Source organism: Gossypium arboreum, chromosome 4 (assembly GCF_025698485.1).
Source record: "Gossypium arboreum isolate Shixiya-1 chromosome 4, ASM2569848v2, whole genome shotgun sequence".
Classification (NCBI taxonomy): domain Eukaryota; kingdom Viridiplantae; phylum Streptophyta; class Magnoliopsida; order Malvales; family Malvaceae; genus Gossypium; species Gossypium arboreum.
Window position 1 is genome coordinate 3876590 of NC_069073.1, and position 16994 is coordinate 3893583.

Sequence of the window (16994 nt, forward strand, 5' to 3'; positions counted from 1 at the left end):
TTTTTAATTTATAAGATTTTTGGGGTTTTCTATTAGAAAATTTCTCTTTAGAAATTGATTTTGTTGCACAATATATTTTTTTAAATCGAGCAATTGTGTTATTTACAACAATAAATCTTAACTAAATTAGTACATATATTTTGAGTCGGATAGTTTAAAACATTTCTCAACTTTTGATTTATTTACAATAATAAATCCTAACTAAATTAGTACTTATATTTTGAGTTGGGTAGTTTAAAACGTTTCTCAACTTTTGATCAAAACGATCTTCTTCATTAATATCAAACGTTGATCTATTTAAATTATACACTCGAATTTCAAGAATTTATTGCACAAAGTGAAAACTTTATTAATATTTTGTGGAATATTAATTTATCTCAAAAGCTAGAAACTGAAAGGACAAACTCTCTAAAATTATAGAAATTTTATTGGAAAAAAATCACTCTAGATTTTAACAGGGAAATCCTTGCTTAAGTGGTGTATTTGACATACCTAACAGTCTCTCTATATACAGAATAATACAAGAGTCTCAATTGAATAATAGTTAAATAGATAATATTATTTTAATAGAAAATACAAATATTCCCTTTAGAGGAAAAATATGGGGCAATGACAATCCCTTATAGGAGCTAGGTTGTCGCCCATTGCTAGCTTCTCTCCCATATTGGATATTAATTATATATATGTTTTTGGTCTTTAAATCAATTCATATAGTTGAATCAACCCAATAACTATTTTTCTATTCCCAAAATTATTATTTATTTAAAATAAATTTACTTAATTTCCTAATTAAATTATTTCATCAACTTAATTTTAATTCTATTAAAATCATCAACTTAAAATCTCTTTTGTATGTATATATTTGTAATGGCCTGTTTTTTGGTTAAGTTAGAAAATTTGGTTTCAAGACTAAATAATCCAAGTTGAGCTACTTTGAAAATATCTAATTTGAGAAATTATGATATGCATGTAAAATTAGGGAATATAAGTAGTTAGCAATTAATTAAATACATTACTTAGTATAGTACAAGAACTAAGTTGTAAATGACCAAAACCGAGTGAAATTGAGTTGAATATTTAACTAGGTTCTTAGTGTGAAATTAGGTCAAGGACCCAAATTCAAATAGACTATAGCTAAAACTTATTAGTAGCATGATTCAATCTTAACCCTTAATCATCTCCAACTTAGGTATTATTAAATTATGACCATTAAGTTTATTTTCTAATTAGTTAAATTAAGGTAAATGTATATAATTATAAGCATATTTGTGGGAGAGAAGAAAAGATGTTCATCCCATCTTCTTCTTCACCATTGTCTAAGGAAAACCAAAGAGAGGAAGAACTATTCCTCCATTACCGTTCACCATTTCAAGGTATGAAGGTCATTTTCCTTTAATTTTTTGTTGATTCTTAATATTTTACATTAGATAGTCATGATCTATTCCTTAGAATATTGAATTATTAAAGCATGACTTAGATTTCCATAGTTGAGCATACGAGAGATATAAAGAAAGAAGTTGCTAAGTTTAGTTCATATAAAATCATGTTGTTAATGAAATGTGTTGACTTGGAGTAGAATGAATTGAATTAGAACTTTATAACCATTATTGAATTCTTAGAGACCCATTTGTAATAAAAGTGAACTTCGGGATTTCATTGTAAAAAAAAATGATAATGTGAGGTCCCTAAAAAAATCGAAGCAGTATCAAGAGACTTTGTATTCCATGACATTTATCATTAGTATTTTTTTTTTTTGACAGATATTTATCATTAGTATTGAATTGCCATTAGGGGACCATTTGTTTCTAAATTCATAATTTTAATTATGGATTTGTATGAATTTTTAGAGAAAGAATTGGAAAGTGTTGGAGTAAGCAAAGGAAAGGATAAAGTTGTTGAATAAGCTTTGAAAGAGATTGACTCATTTTATGTTTTGAAAGGTAAGTTCTCATTGAACTTGCTATCTTTTCTTGTTAGTTAATGTGTGCTTTTATTCGATGCAAAACAATTAATCTTTTATGCTTTTTTTACATCATTATCATTATTATTATATGAAGTTGTGAACCGATGATAGAGATTGTATTTTGAAATTTTAAAAATATTAAATGTAAAAATATGAATTTTTAATAAAAATTATTTTAAAGATAAAATGTGAAATTGATATAAATATAAAATTTTAACATATATATTTTATGGCATCATCAATAATTTAATTTTAACAGAAATTGGTAAAGATTTAACATGATTAAACAATTCAATAAAATAAATAACAAACATAAATTAAAAAAAAAAAAGATTGTAGGAAAGTAAAAATTTAGGGGAAAACAAAAGGAAAATTTTTAGGAGTTTGAAGAAATAAAAGTTTTGAGAAAAAGTAAAAGAAAAAAACTTATTTAGTGAAAGATTCAATAAACCGCTAAAGGAAAATAAGTTTTTGTCATAAAGAGTGAAAGGATTAAATGACCACTAAAGGCAAATGTATGGTACTCTTTATGATAAAAACTTATTTAGTGAAAGATTCAATAAACCATTAGGTCATTAATTTTGGAACCACTAATAATGTGTGTTTTTCTCTATAGGGGTTTGAGAAAACGAAAGATCTTAGAGGTAAAAGTCTATTGTTACGAACAAAAAATGGGACAAACGTGACAACTGAAGCAGTGAGATATGTACATCTTTATTTTGGTAATTTTAAGAAGATTATTTCAAAAGACCTTTTTTTATGTACTAAGTTTTTTAAAAAAAATTTAATTTCTGTTGCATGTTTATTTAAAGACGGCTTAACCATGACTTTAAATAATATTATTGCAATATTTAAAATCGTAAACTTATCTATAATGGATAAATGTCAAATAATCTCTATTTTATCAAATCAAATATCTACACATTGCTTGAAATTAAAATTTTGAATAAAAGACTTAAAACTTCTTATTCTAATGATGTCTACCTTTGATGTTTGAGACTTAATCATATTAATTAAGAAAGAATCACTAAACTTGTGAAAGATGACACTTTAAAGTTTGCTTAAGAAAATTGATCTTCCATAATATGAATCTTGCTGTAAAGATAAGATAAATAAACGCTCTTTTAATTCAAAAAATAATAATTAACGTCTTCAATGCCAAGATACTAATTGACATCTGACACTAAGACCTTAAAAGCATAAGAATGCACCATAATCAAGTTCCTTGAGTCCTTAGTAACCCATTTCTATGAAACAGAAGAATCAACTTTTTTTTACCCTAAACATATATCAACCTGTTTTGGAACAATAAGATAAGCCTTTGACCGATCAATATATTGTGGCCAAATTATCAATAGAGCTTGGATTATTTGATACAAATGATTACCTTATATTGTCTGTTTTTATTTTTCTTGTTTATCTCCTAATATTTTACAAGCTCATACAAAAATGATGATACAAAATACAAAGCTATAGAAAGGAGTAAAGTTGCAAGGAATTGCAGGTAACCTCATAACTGCTAATTTTATTTCTGTAGTAGATTTCAGATACTCTAACATCTGTGAAGCATGATATTTCATATATAAATTTCTTCAATGTCATTTATTAACAAATATTGAGATTTTGAACTAAACATTTCGGTGATAGAAATATCTAATACCACCGAAATTTAGGTTGATTTATTTCCTAAAATCTCCACAAAGCAACTTGAAACTAGGAAAACCGATAGGTAGCTGGTAACTCAATTAATAAACAAAATAATTCGGTTAGACATTTCAGCAAACACATGGCACACCCTCACAAAGTTCAACAATGCAGAATTTAAAAGAGAAAAAAAGAACCCACGAATCCACTCCCAACTCAGAACTTATATCGCAAAATCAATTCAAAACAGAAGAAATAGAAATGAAAATGAAAATCAAACCTATCATTTAACTTCTCTAACAATTCCCTCATTAGACTCTGGTGAGGTGTCAAGTATGACTGAATCAGGAGTAACACCTTCTTGTTGCTGTTGTTGAGCGCTCATTACTTTCTCCATGTCTCTCAGTCTAGTCCTCATTACATTTGTAACCAAAACTGCAAGACAAAAGGGGTTACATTCATGCAAAGTTTACAAATATTTGAAGAGATAAGGATAGTAATTTTAAGAGAAAGAGAGAGAAATAACTGGCAGCGGTGCCGATGGTCCAGACCCAGAGGATCTTTAAACCAGGGCTTGTTTTCTCTCTCGCCATTTTTCACTTTCTGTTTCTGATTTCTCAAAATGCTTGAGTTCACTGCCTCCCCAAAAGAAAACAATGTCAAACCACGCTTAATTTGATCGGATTGCAAAATGGTTAATTGACTAATAATTTCTTTGCAAGGGGAAATAGTTCAAATATTGTCATACTATCAAATTTAATCTCAACGAATTACCAATATATCACGTTATTTCATTTTAATTCTAACAACCATAAAAAAATTTTGTTCAATATTTAAAAATTAAATAAAAGATACATAAAAATCTATTATAAAATTCTAAAACCCATCTTTCCTTCTAAGAAAAACCAGATTATTTTCTCACCTGTCATATACGGGTAAATAAAATTCAATTCAATTTTAGAAAATTTTATTTGAATTAAATTAACTCAATTTATTTTCAAATTTTGAGTTCAAATTGAATTTAATTTTGAAATTTGAATAACTATTAAACTCTTTTATTTCTCTTTCTCCAACCCCTCAAATCCTTTTTATCCCCCTCGCTCCGAATTTTATTTTTTCTTTCATTCTCCTTCAAAACTTTTATTTCCTCTCAAATATTTTTTTTCTTTTTACTTTTTTCTCAAAACTTTTATTTCTTCAAACTCCATAAAAAAAATTTCTTCTGTTTTCCCATTATTGAATTGTTTAATCATGTTAAATCTTTACCAATTTCTGTTAAAATTAAATTATTAATGATACCATAAAATATATATGTTAAAATTTTATGTTTATATCAATTTCACATTTTATCTTTAAAATAACTTTTATTAAAAAATTCATATTTTTACATTTAATATTTTTAAAATTTCAAAATACAATCTCTATCATCGGTTCACAACTTCATATAATAATAATGATAATGATGTAAAAAAAAAGCATAAAAGTTTCAGAGACAAGGAGATCGAAAAAACTTTGCAGCTAGAAAAAATTAACTTTGGCCTATTACTTAAAAAGTTCATTGAACCTAGCATGTAATTTGCATCGCGTGCTTCATAATACTAAGAATCAGAGACAGCCCAGTTTATTATCTTTTATAACGTCAGCACCAATTCCACTAAGAAATCAGGATAAAAAAATTAACTTACCCAAGAGTGAGTTTCTCCTTCGAGCTGCAGATATGCAAGACCAAGATCAAAGACGCAAGCATTAAAATCAATTAGTCAGTAATCATATATAACAATTGAAGTTTCTTATAAATAAAAAATTGCACAAAAGGTAAATGCCTTCTTAAGCCCAAATTTATTTTTTTTTCTATATTAGTTTACACAGGTGAAATCTCAAAGGAAAAAAAAATATAAACAGTTTTTGAAGGAAACCCAATGTAAGGAAATAAAGATAAATAAATAAATAAAAACCAAAGAAAAAACTATATAAACAATCACGCAGAAGCGGGCTAAAAAAAAAAAAAAACCTTCCCGGAAAGCACAAATTATTATAAAGTATGGCTCAAGGCAAGAAAATTATTACAAAATAACCTTTTTGCCTTCACAAGAAGAAAAGCCTAAAAAGGAAAAAAGAAACCCCAAGAATTTATGTTTTTTTCCCTACTTAATTAACCTATTTAAATATCATCGGGAATCAAATCAAGAAATTTTCAAACCAAACAAATAGGAAAAAAAAGTAAAAAAAAAACTTTAAAGAAATCCCTAGATAATGAAACATGGATCAGGAAATAGCTAATGGGGTTGATTTTTGGCGAAAGAAAAGAATAGATCTAAGTTAAAGAAGAAGGAAAAGTGAGGATCGAGAATGAGAGTACCTCATAAACCAAATCGAAGAAAAGATCAGAGGAGCGGAGAGTCTATTGGATTTGAGAGATTTTTGAGAGAGAAGAAAGAAATCTGACAGAAACTAAAGAGAGAGGAGTGCACTGCTGCACTGCGCTCTGATAGTTTTTATGTCTAGATTTTATAGTCGTAAGTAAATAAATAAATAAACAAATATCATTCATTCTTATATCATGTGGGCTTTTTCATTAATTTTGTATATTCTAATATTAATTATTAATTATTAAGTATATGAAACTTCAAAAAGTTAAAATTTTCATAAAATTTTAAAAATGGTTAGCTTGAATTTTAGTTTTTTAGAAAATCTTAGAATTTTATGAAATTTTTATATTTTCTAAGAGGTTTTGAGTTTTTTAGTAAAAATTCCATAAATTTATTAAAATTTTCATAAAATTCTACTATTTTTTAGAAAACTTAAAATTCCAAACAAACTTCTTCTTTTTAATTTTATGAAGAATTTTAAATATTTTGAAGATTTGCATACTTATGGTTTTAAAATGTTTTTATAATTAAAAATTAATTATGAATTTTTAATTTTCTAATTTATAAGATTTTGGGGTTTTCTATTAGAAAATTTCTCTTTAGAAATTGATTTTGTTGCACAATATTTTTTTTTAAATCGAGCAATTGTGTTATTTACAACAATAAATCCTAACTAAATTAGTACCTATGTTTTGAGTTGGGTAGTTTAAAACGTTTCTTAGCTTTTGATCAAAACGATCTTCTTCATTAATCCCAAACGTTAATCTATTTAGAGTGTACGCTCGAATTTTAAGAATTTATTACACAAAGTAAAAATTTTATTAATATTTTGTGGAATATTAATTTATCTCAAAAGCTAGAAACTAAAAGGACAAACTCTCTAAAATTATAGAAATTTTATTGGAAATAAATCACACGAGATTTTAACAGGGAAATCCTTGCTTAAAGTGGCGTGTATTTGACATAGCTAATAGTCTCTCTATATAGAGAAGAATGCAAGAGTCTCTGTTGAATAATTGTTAAATAAATAATATTATTTTAATAGAAAAAATACAAATATTCCCGTTAGGGGACATATGGGGCAATGACAATCCCTTATAGGAGCTAAGTTGTCGCCCGTTGCTACTTAGATAGGTCCTAGGCTTCTCTCCCTTATTGGATATTAATTATATATATTATTTGGTCTTTAAATCAATTCATGTAATTGAATCAACTCAATAACTATTTTTCTATTCCCAAAATATTATTTATTGAAAATAAATTTACTTAATTTCCTAATTAAATTATTTCATCAACTTAATTTTAATTCTATTAAAATCATCAAATTAAAACCTCTTTTGTATGTATATATTTGTAACGGCCTGTTTTTCGGTTAAGTTAGAAAATTTAGTTTCAAGGCTAAATAATCCAAGTTGAGCTACTTCGAAAATATCTAATTTGAGAAATTATGATATGCATGTAAAAATTAGGGAATATAAGTAGTTAGCAATTAATTAAATACATTACTTAGTATAGTACAAGAACTAAGTTGTAAATGACCAAAACCGAGTGAAATTGAGTTGAATATTTAACTAGGTTCTTAGTGTGAAATTAGGTCAAGGACCCAAATGCAAATAGACTATAGCTAAAACTTATTAGTGTCATGATTCAATCTTAACCCTTAATCATCTCCAACTTAGGTATTATTAAATTATGACCATTAAGTTTATTTTCTAATTAGTTAAATTAAGGTAAATGCATATAATTATAAGCATATTTGTGGGAGAGAAGAAAAGATGTTCATCCCATCTTCTTCTTCACCATTGTCTAAGGAAAAGCAAAGAGAGGAAGAACTATTCCTCCATTACCGTCCACCATTTCAAGGTATGAAGGTCATTTTCCTTTAATTTTTTGTTGATTCTTAATATTTTACATTAGATAGTCATGATCTATTCCTTAGAATATTGAATTATTAAAGCATGACTTAGATTTCCATAGTTGAGCATATGAGAGATATAAAGAAAGAAGTTGTTAAGTTTAGTTCATATAAAATCATGTTGTTAATGAAATGTGTTGGCTTGGAGTATATTGAACTGAATTAGAACTTTATAACCATTATTGAATTCTTAGAGACCCATTGGTAATAAAAGTGAACTTCGGGATTTCATTGTAAAAAAATGATAATGTGAGGTCCCTAGAAAAAAAATTCGAAGTAGGATTTCAATTTTGTTAGAAAAATTGAAAGATGCAAAAAAAAATTATAATAGGGTCTGAAGGAGTATCAAGAGAATTTGTATTCCATGACATTATCATTAGTTTTTTTTTTTTTGACAAAGACATTTATCATTAGTATTGAATTGCCATTATGGGACCATTTGTTTTTAAATTCATAGTTTTAATTATGGATTTGTATGAATTTTTAGAGAAAGAATTGGAAAGTGTTGGAGTAAGCAAAGGAAAGGATAAAGTTGTTGAATAAGCTTTGAAAGAGATTGACTCATTTAATGTTTTGAAAGGTAAGTTCTCATTGAACTTGCTATCTTTTCTTGTTAGTTAATGTGTGCTTTTATGTGTCATCAAGTTTATAATGTTACTAGTTATAAAACATGTTTAATATTTATTGAACTTAATATTCTTGGCAAGGAGATACTAATGATGGAAGTAAGTTGATGAAATGGTGATATGATCTCATCTATTTGTTGAAATAGAAAATATATCTATGTGCAAAGTGATGTCCTTGTTAAAAAGAGCCAAAACAAATGGCTAGTGATTTACTTATGAATTACATTTATGAATCATTAAGTAAAACATGTATCTGTCGAAACTTGAATATGTTCACTGTAGTGACGTAAAAAATTTTGCTTTTCGGTCGCTAATGGAGGTGACTTATTAGAAATTTGAAAACCGACTTTCGGTTTTATTAAAAAAAGGGGGTCGCCACCGATCCTTTTTCCTAAGTGTGATCGGACACCTAATAAATCCTCTTTTTTAAAAGAAAATTTTATTTTTGATGAAAAGAAGGCCAAATTTAGGTCTACGTTAAAATCCAGAGAAAAATAGAGTCCGGGAGTCAGTTATGCACGAGGAAGGTATTAGCACCCTCGTGACGCCCAAAATTGGCATCTTATTAAACATGTGTTGTCTTAATTTTTAAAAATACAAGTTCAATCTAAAATTTAATCGTGAACCGATTGAAGAAAACGAAAAGTTTCAAGTTTTTTTGGGTTTTTTTTTAGAAGGATGTCCCGTTTATTATAAGAGCCAACGTGATTCACCCAACATAGCGATGAAATCACGGACTTGATTTTGAAATCAGGACATTGCCTTATTTATTGAAATTAACTAGGAAACACGAAAAAATGAAAAGATTTATTGTAATAAAAATGCAAGTAATGATGTGATAACGAAGAATATTTAAATAAAATATTAGAATAATGATAGCGATGATATTTACAATAAAAGAGAATAAAAATATTTACAAATAAAAGAAAGAAGGAAAGCAAAATACATAATAATATAATAAGGAAATAATATGTTTAATATAAGTACTTAAAATATATCTATATATATGTATGTAGATAATAACAACAGTATTAAAATAATAATAATAGTGTTGAAATATGCATAATGGCATTAAAATCTATACACAATACGGTATTTAAAATATATACATAAGATATATAAAATATAGTACTAAAATATATACACATAATATATAAGAATATATATGTAATAAAGTATTAAAATTTGTATATGATATATATAAAAATATGGTGTTTAAAATACATACATAATATAGTATTCAAGATGTACATATAAGATAGTACAAAACGTAACTAATATGGTGTAAAATATATACATAATATATAAAAACATAATATTTTTAAAAATATATACATAATATAATGTTAATATATATTTATGTAATATGAAGTATAATATATATGTATATTAAAAGAATACATATATGACATACGAATATATTAACAAAAACAATAATATTAAAAACTATTAATAATACTATATAATATATATATATAAGTATTATGTAAAATAATAATAATGAAAATAAAAGTAATATTCATAATACATTATATTACGATAGTAAAGTAATAACAATTATGATAATGATAATAATAATCGATAAGTTAAATTAATTAACAATAAAGTGGTAAATAATAAACGTAAAAGGAAAGTGTATAATAATAATAATATTAAAATAAGGTAATTAAAAATATTACTATATAAATATATATATGTATACATATATAACAAAAACATTTACTATATCAACAATGATAATAATAATAGTAATAATATCAAAATACAAAAAAAAAAAAAAGAACAATATAATATAATAAAATGATAAAGTAATTAAAATAATACTATATATAAATGCATATACATATACATGGATAGTAAAAATATACACTACTATATAATAATAGTAATAATAATAACAACAATAATAATAATAATAATATAGAAATACAAAAAGTAAATATAATATAATAATATTAAAATAATGTAATTAAAAAATAATACTATGTATAGATATAAATACATATACGTATGTAAATAAAAATATAGATTAATATATAATAATAATGATAATCAAATAATATTTAAAATAAAATAAAATAGCGAAGATAATACGAAAATAAACTAAAATCTAAAAAAAATGACTAAATTTTAAACAAAAACAAAGTTTTGGCGCAATTTTAAAAAGAAAAAAAGAAAAAGGATCAAAATGCCACACGCGCGTAACCTAGGAGGACCAAAATAGCAAATATTCATTCCCATCAAAACACAGCACATCAGTGGGGACTAAATTGAAAAGCGCTAAAACTTCGGGGCCAAATTAAAAACTGAAAAAGTACTTGATTGCAAAGTAATAAAAAAGCGGAAGGGCTAAAAGCGCAATTAGCCCTTCCATTAAAAAACACGCGGATTCTAGGCGGGTCGGGTCGGGTCGATCCGGTCCAAGTCAAAATGACATCGTTTTGGGGGCTATAAAAGGCCCTTTTTCTTAAAAAAAAATTCATTCTTGCATTTGAAAAGAAAAAAAAAAAGGAGAGAGAGAGAAAGGGTGGGTGATTTACGCCACAAGGTCGATCCACCGTCGATCCATTGAACGTCACGACTGTCGTCGCATGGCCACCACCGACCACTGTACACGGTGGCCGAAAAATTGAAAAAAGGTATTTTTTTTTATTTTTTTATTTTCATTTTTATTTTCCTTTTTATTTATTATATATGTATAATAGATTTGGAAGAAAAAGAAAAGAGAAAAATAAAAAAAATTGAAAATGAGAAAATAAATGATAAAGTCACCTCTTTTAGTGCTTCGATTTGATTCTTTGGTATGGGATCTCTATGTTTTTGATTTTTTAATCTTTGTTTCGAATATTTCGTGTTTGTATTTAAGAAAAAGTGCCCCCGTTACACTGATTTTCGATTTGGCTTTTATAGCCATGTACATTATTTTTTTATCATTAACTGTCCTCTCTCTTTTGATCTTTGCAGGCGAGTGGGTGTTTGTAACACCCCCTACTAGTATTCTGAGCCTAGAATAGGGTACGAGGCATTACCGAACTTAATATGATCAATCATGTAAAAATCAGCCATAAAATTTCTTCTAAATTAAAAACTTTCATACATATGTTTAACGTCCCTTATATGGACCTATGGGGCCCAAAACATACATTCAGTGTGGTTCGGGACCAAACCGTAAACATATGAAACTTTTGCAACACTTAGAAAATTTTCACACTTTAGAGAGTCACACGCCCGTGTTTTCAACCCGGGTAACTCTCTATTTATAACTTCATCACCCTTGTCAGTCGTACCCTTCATATAAATAACAAGAAACATGTATGGGCTCATTTCTCATTAAACTTCTCATATATATACACAATTTCACGTTATGTAATCATACAACATATATCACCAGTATCTCGTAATCTAAATATATTTTATAACAACTTATCTTGATTTCATCTTGTTTCATATTTAAGCTTAAATAACCAAAGTATTTGAAATATCATCTTTATGTAAATAGTACACATGAGGTATATACTTCCATAATTATGAATAAACACATTTATCAAATATTTTCCATATTCATATACCAATGTCTCATGTCTCCATATATCAATAACATCATTTTCATGAATTCGAGTTCAATTTCATAATTATTTGTCTCGTGTTCAATTTATTCCATGTCGGAACTTTATTCATTAATACGTTTGAATTATCAATACATATGGACAAGTACATTCAAGATGAACAATTATATAATCACAAATGAATTCATTTATCAACCAAGTTCTATACTCATATCTTATCAACTCGTACTTCTCAGTATCACATAATTCCATGTAACACTTACCAAACTTTGCCAAATTAGTGAACGTCTTACGGAATTGAGTACTTCGTTTACTCGATGTCATAGTTCAACTATGGTTTTACACATCTTCATATATCGATGTCATAGCCCGCTATGGTCTTACACGTAATCACATATCACATATCGATGCCATAGCCCACTATGGTCTTACGAATCACATATCTTCGATGCCATATCCGGATATGGTCTTATCTGATAGCATATATCGAATCGATGCCATATCCCGGATATGGTCTTATACTGAAATCACTTGTCACTTGTAGTGAAGCTACCACTATTCATCGATCGGTAGTGGAGCTACCATTTTCCTCGATCGGTAGTCAGAGCTACCATTTTCATCGATCAAGTAGCGAAGCTACCACTTTTCACCGATCGGTGGCGAAACTACCACTTTTCATCGATCGGTAGCAGAAGCTACCACTTTTCACTTGTCATTTGTCCTTGATCAGATAAGTGTAGCCGAAGCTATTACTTATCACTTTCACTTATCCTTGATCAGATAAGGGTAGCCGAAGCTATTACTTATCACTTGTTGCCATGGTCCTACTATGGTCTTATCCTTCAATTCATCTTGTCACTGAACTGAAATGCTCAATTTGATCATTTATTCAATTTTCATGCTTTTACATTATTCACGATTTTATCATCAATACATATGAAATAACACATCATGAAATTCATAAAATTAACAAATAATCACTAAAATTTAGCTATATAAACTCACAAGTACAAATTTTGTATTATAACGATAATCATAATTTCATAATAAATATTCCACATAAAACATTATATCATTTCTAATCCAACACTTATCGATTATAATAGGGCATGTGTTTAATTTATACACGAGTCATTCATATATTTTTCCTCCTCCTCCTCTCCATCCACATCCTTGGTATAAATAACACACTTGTAAGTAACATTATCCATAATTTTCACTAATTACTTATGTGAATATTCACACTATCCACCCGTGTCGTAGTCACTAAATTATTTATATCTGGAGCTACGGAACTCAAAATTAAGATCCGCTAATTTTCCATGAAACTAGACTCATATATATTCTTACAATAAAAATTTCATAATTTTTGGTTGGGCCAATTAATACACTTTATTCATCGAAGTCTCCCCTGTTCTGCTGTCTGACAGTTCCGACCCTTCTTCACTAAAAATTAATTATCTCATCGTACAGGATTCAAATGATGTTTCCGTTTGTTTCTCTTAAAAATAGACTCATTCAGGATTCTAAACATATAAATTTAAGCCTATAATTATTTTTATCTAATTTTTGATGATTTTACAAAGTCACAATAGGTGAACCCGAAATCATTCTGACCTTGTCTCAAAAAAAATTTATCATATCTCATGATTTACAATTCCATTGCTTACATCATTTCTTCTATAAGAAACTAGACTCAATAAGTTTTAATTTCATATTTTATTCATCCTCTAATTCCATTTCTACAATTTTTGGTGATTTTTCAAAGTTAGATTACTGCTGCTGTCCAAAACAGTTTTAGTGCAAAATGTTGATTTCCATTTTGCCCCAAAGTTCACAATTCATACAATTCAGTCCTTGCTCAATTAACCCCTCAATTAAGATAATTTTTTCAATTAATACTTTTCCTAGACATTATAAGTTGTTTCATAACTATTGAAATTCAGAATTTCTACATAAAACTCTAAATTCAAACTCTTTTACAATTAGGTCCCAAACATTCACTTTCTATTCAATTCTTTCAATAAAATCAGTATATAAACAATTTAAAGCTCTAATTCCATGCCAAATCATCATATACTTCCAGCACATATTTATAGCAACTTTCAATTTCTTTCATAAAATCAAAAACTAATGAATTTAACAAGTGGACCTAGCTGTAAAAGTCACAAAAACACAAAAAATTCAAGAAATAATCAAGAATTGAACTTACCTGAAGTAAAAATATGAAAAACCAGCTTAAGGGAACTCTTAAAAATATGAAAAACCAGCTTAAGGGAACTCTTCCATGGTGTTTTTGCTGATGAGAATGCAGAAAAATAAAGAGAAATCTAGATAATTCCACTTTAGTCCTAGCTTTATTAAGTAAATTTTGTAATTTTACAATTTTTCCCTTAATTCTCCTTATTTTCTTGTTGATTTCATGCCATTGCCGTCCAGCCCAAAGAGACCTTGGGTCTATTTTCCTTTTAAACCCTCTTTCTTTTATCATTTAAGCTATTTAATCATTTTCCACAATTTTGCATTTAATACAATTTAGTCCTTTTTGTTCAATTAACTATCAGAACTTTAAAATTTCTTGACGAAACTTTAATACTGACTTATTAGCACTCCATAAATATTTATAAAAATATTTATGGCTCGATTTAAAATTCTCGAGGTCTCAATACCTCGTTTTCGATTCTAATTATTTTAATATTTATTTTTAGTACACTATTCACTACTTCAAAATTTTTCCTAACTTCACATTTAACTTATACTCACTAAATTAATAATATTTCCTACTCATTTGTCTGATTTAGTAATCTTGAATCACTGTTCCGACACTACTGAAAATTAGGCTGTTATAGTGTTGACACGGGTGGTGGAGGTGACCGGTGGTGCAGGCGGTCAGTGGGTAGTTGGCCGGTGTCAGAAGCAAGTGGCGCAAGCTAGGAGCTAGGGTTTTTTTATTTTTTTCTGTTTTGGGGTTTGGTATTGGGTTACTTGGGTTTGGGTAATTGGTATTTAGGTTATTGGGCTGATGGGTTAGTTGGGCTAATGGGTATTGGGTTTAAGGGCTGTTGGGTAGGTTTAGTTTTGGGTTAGTGGGTTTAATTTAGATGGGTTATGTTTAGTTTGGGCTGGTGGTTTAGGTTTTATTTTGTTTTTGGGTTAAAGGTTGTAAATGGGCTTATGTAATGTAAACAGGCCCAAAATTGGCCTACAACATTCACAAGTGGTATATGACTATGTAAATTTGGCAAAAAAACTAGGACACAGTTAACATGCCAATAATGTTGTATTCACATTTCTTTTTTAGATTGATAATAGGGTGGAGACTATGTTATGTCATTACGAGATCAAACATTGTTGCGGATCATCGAGTATGCATTGTTTCTATGGAAACCTTACTGCGATGGAAAGATGCATTTGCATATGTATATGCAATTGTTGATTACAAGCTTTGAACTTATGTGCTTTGTGTGGTGTAGTTCATGCTCATTAGAGCTATCTTGGTGTGATGTAGTTCACCTGTGTGTCCAAGTCCATTTTTACTTAGGTTGCATTGGGTGAAATGTCAAATTGAATATGTGAAAAATGAACCTTATATGATATGTTATGAATCTCTTTTAAATATAATTGTCATGGTATGGATGAGTAGCACATTAGAAGGAATTGAGAGTTATATAATCACATAACAAATGACATGGTCCCTCAATGATTTTGGTTGTAGCTATGATATTTGACACTTGAACCTATATATATATATATATATATACATATGTTTATCTATACTCACCTTGCCTTGTGATGTTATGCACATTGTTTAACTAGACTTGTGTTTATTTCTCTTGACATTTAATATGCTCACCTAAGACCAAGTTAAGTATAGTAAATAGTAAATTCTATTTTGAATTTACTAAGCATTGAATGCTTACCTATCATTGTTTCCTTATGTGTAGATCCTCAGCTATCGAATTTTTGAAACTTGTTTTGTGCGAATACCACACTACCCATATGAGAATAAGAGTATACTTATTTTTAATTCAAATGTGGTGGCATGTATATAGGATGTCCTTCATAAGTAATGCTCAAACTCATGTATAGAAATGTTAAGTTTAATTTGTTATGAGGCAATTAGAAATTGATTAGTTCCTTGTCAGATATTGTTGATCAAGTCCTTTTGTTATTATAAGTCTTACGATCCTCTTGTGCATAGGTTTAATTGATATGGTTTGAAGTTGATATAAGGTGACAAGTTGAATAGATGGTAATTTGGCATTTGAAATAATCTCTACAAAGTTGTTGGGTTACATAGACCATTTGAGTTGGTATTTGGCAATTTAAGGATAAATATGAAAAAAAATTAAAGAGTTCGTCCTCATAATCACAATACTCTCCTATTGGTGTCGTGACATTAAGCCTCTGATTTTATAGTCGCAACATTCCTCCGTTTGTGACCCTTAACCCACTGCCTTTAATGTCGCAACTTGTTCTTGCTGAAGTCACAACACTAAACTCTTTACCATCAATGTCTCGATGTTTCCCTTTTGAAGTTATGACATGGAATTATTGTTTTTAGGGTCGCGACACAACTATATTAAAGTCACAATATAGAGCTATTGCCCACAATGTCACAACACTTACCCTTTGATGTCACAACAACTCCCTTATGTTTGATAGTTTATACATTTTTAGTCCTTCAATTGTTACTGAAGTACCATGAGAGCTTTCACATGCCTACTTATGATCTGGATTTGAATAAACGTTTTTAAAAGTATTAAAACTCGATTAACTTGTATGAATTGTCCCATTGGATATTGAAATAAACTTGTAGTTGCTTTTGCAGTGAATATGATGTCCCATATCTTAGATCCGACGATTGAATCGAGAGTTGGATGTTATAATATGTGTTTTAGTTATATGACA

General features: G+C 28.1%; 1 long non-coding RNA gene across 1 annotated transcript; it reads right to left on the reverse strand.

Moving 5' to 3' along the window:
• Positions 1-3965: 3965 nt before the first annotated feature.
• On the reverse strand, positions 3966-6138 carry LOC108460183 (uncharacterized). Its single transcript, XR_008281704.1, has 3 exons — positions 5967-6138; positions 5293-5316; positions 3966-4042 (listed from the first exon to the last, which is right to left on the reverse strand). It is a non-coding gene; the product is annotated as an uncharacterized LOC108460183 (long non-coding RNA).
• Between the last annotated feature and the right edge of the window lie 10856 nt (positions 6139-16994).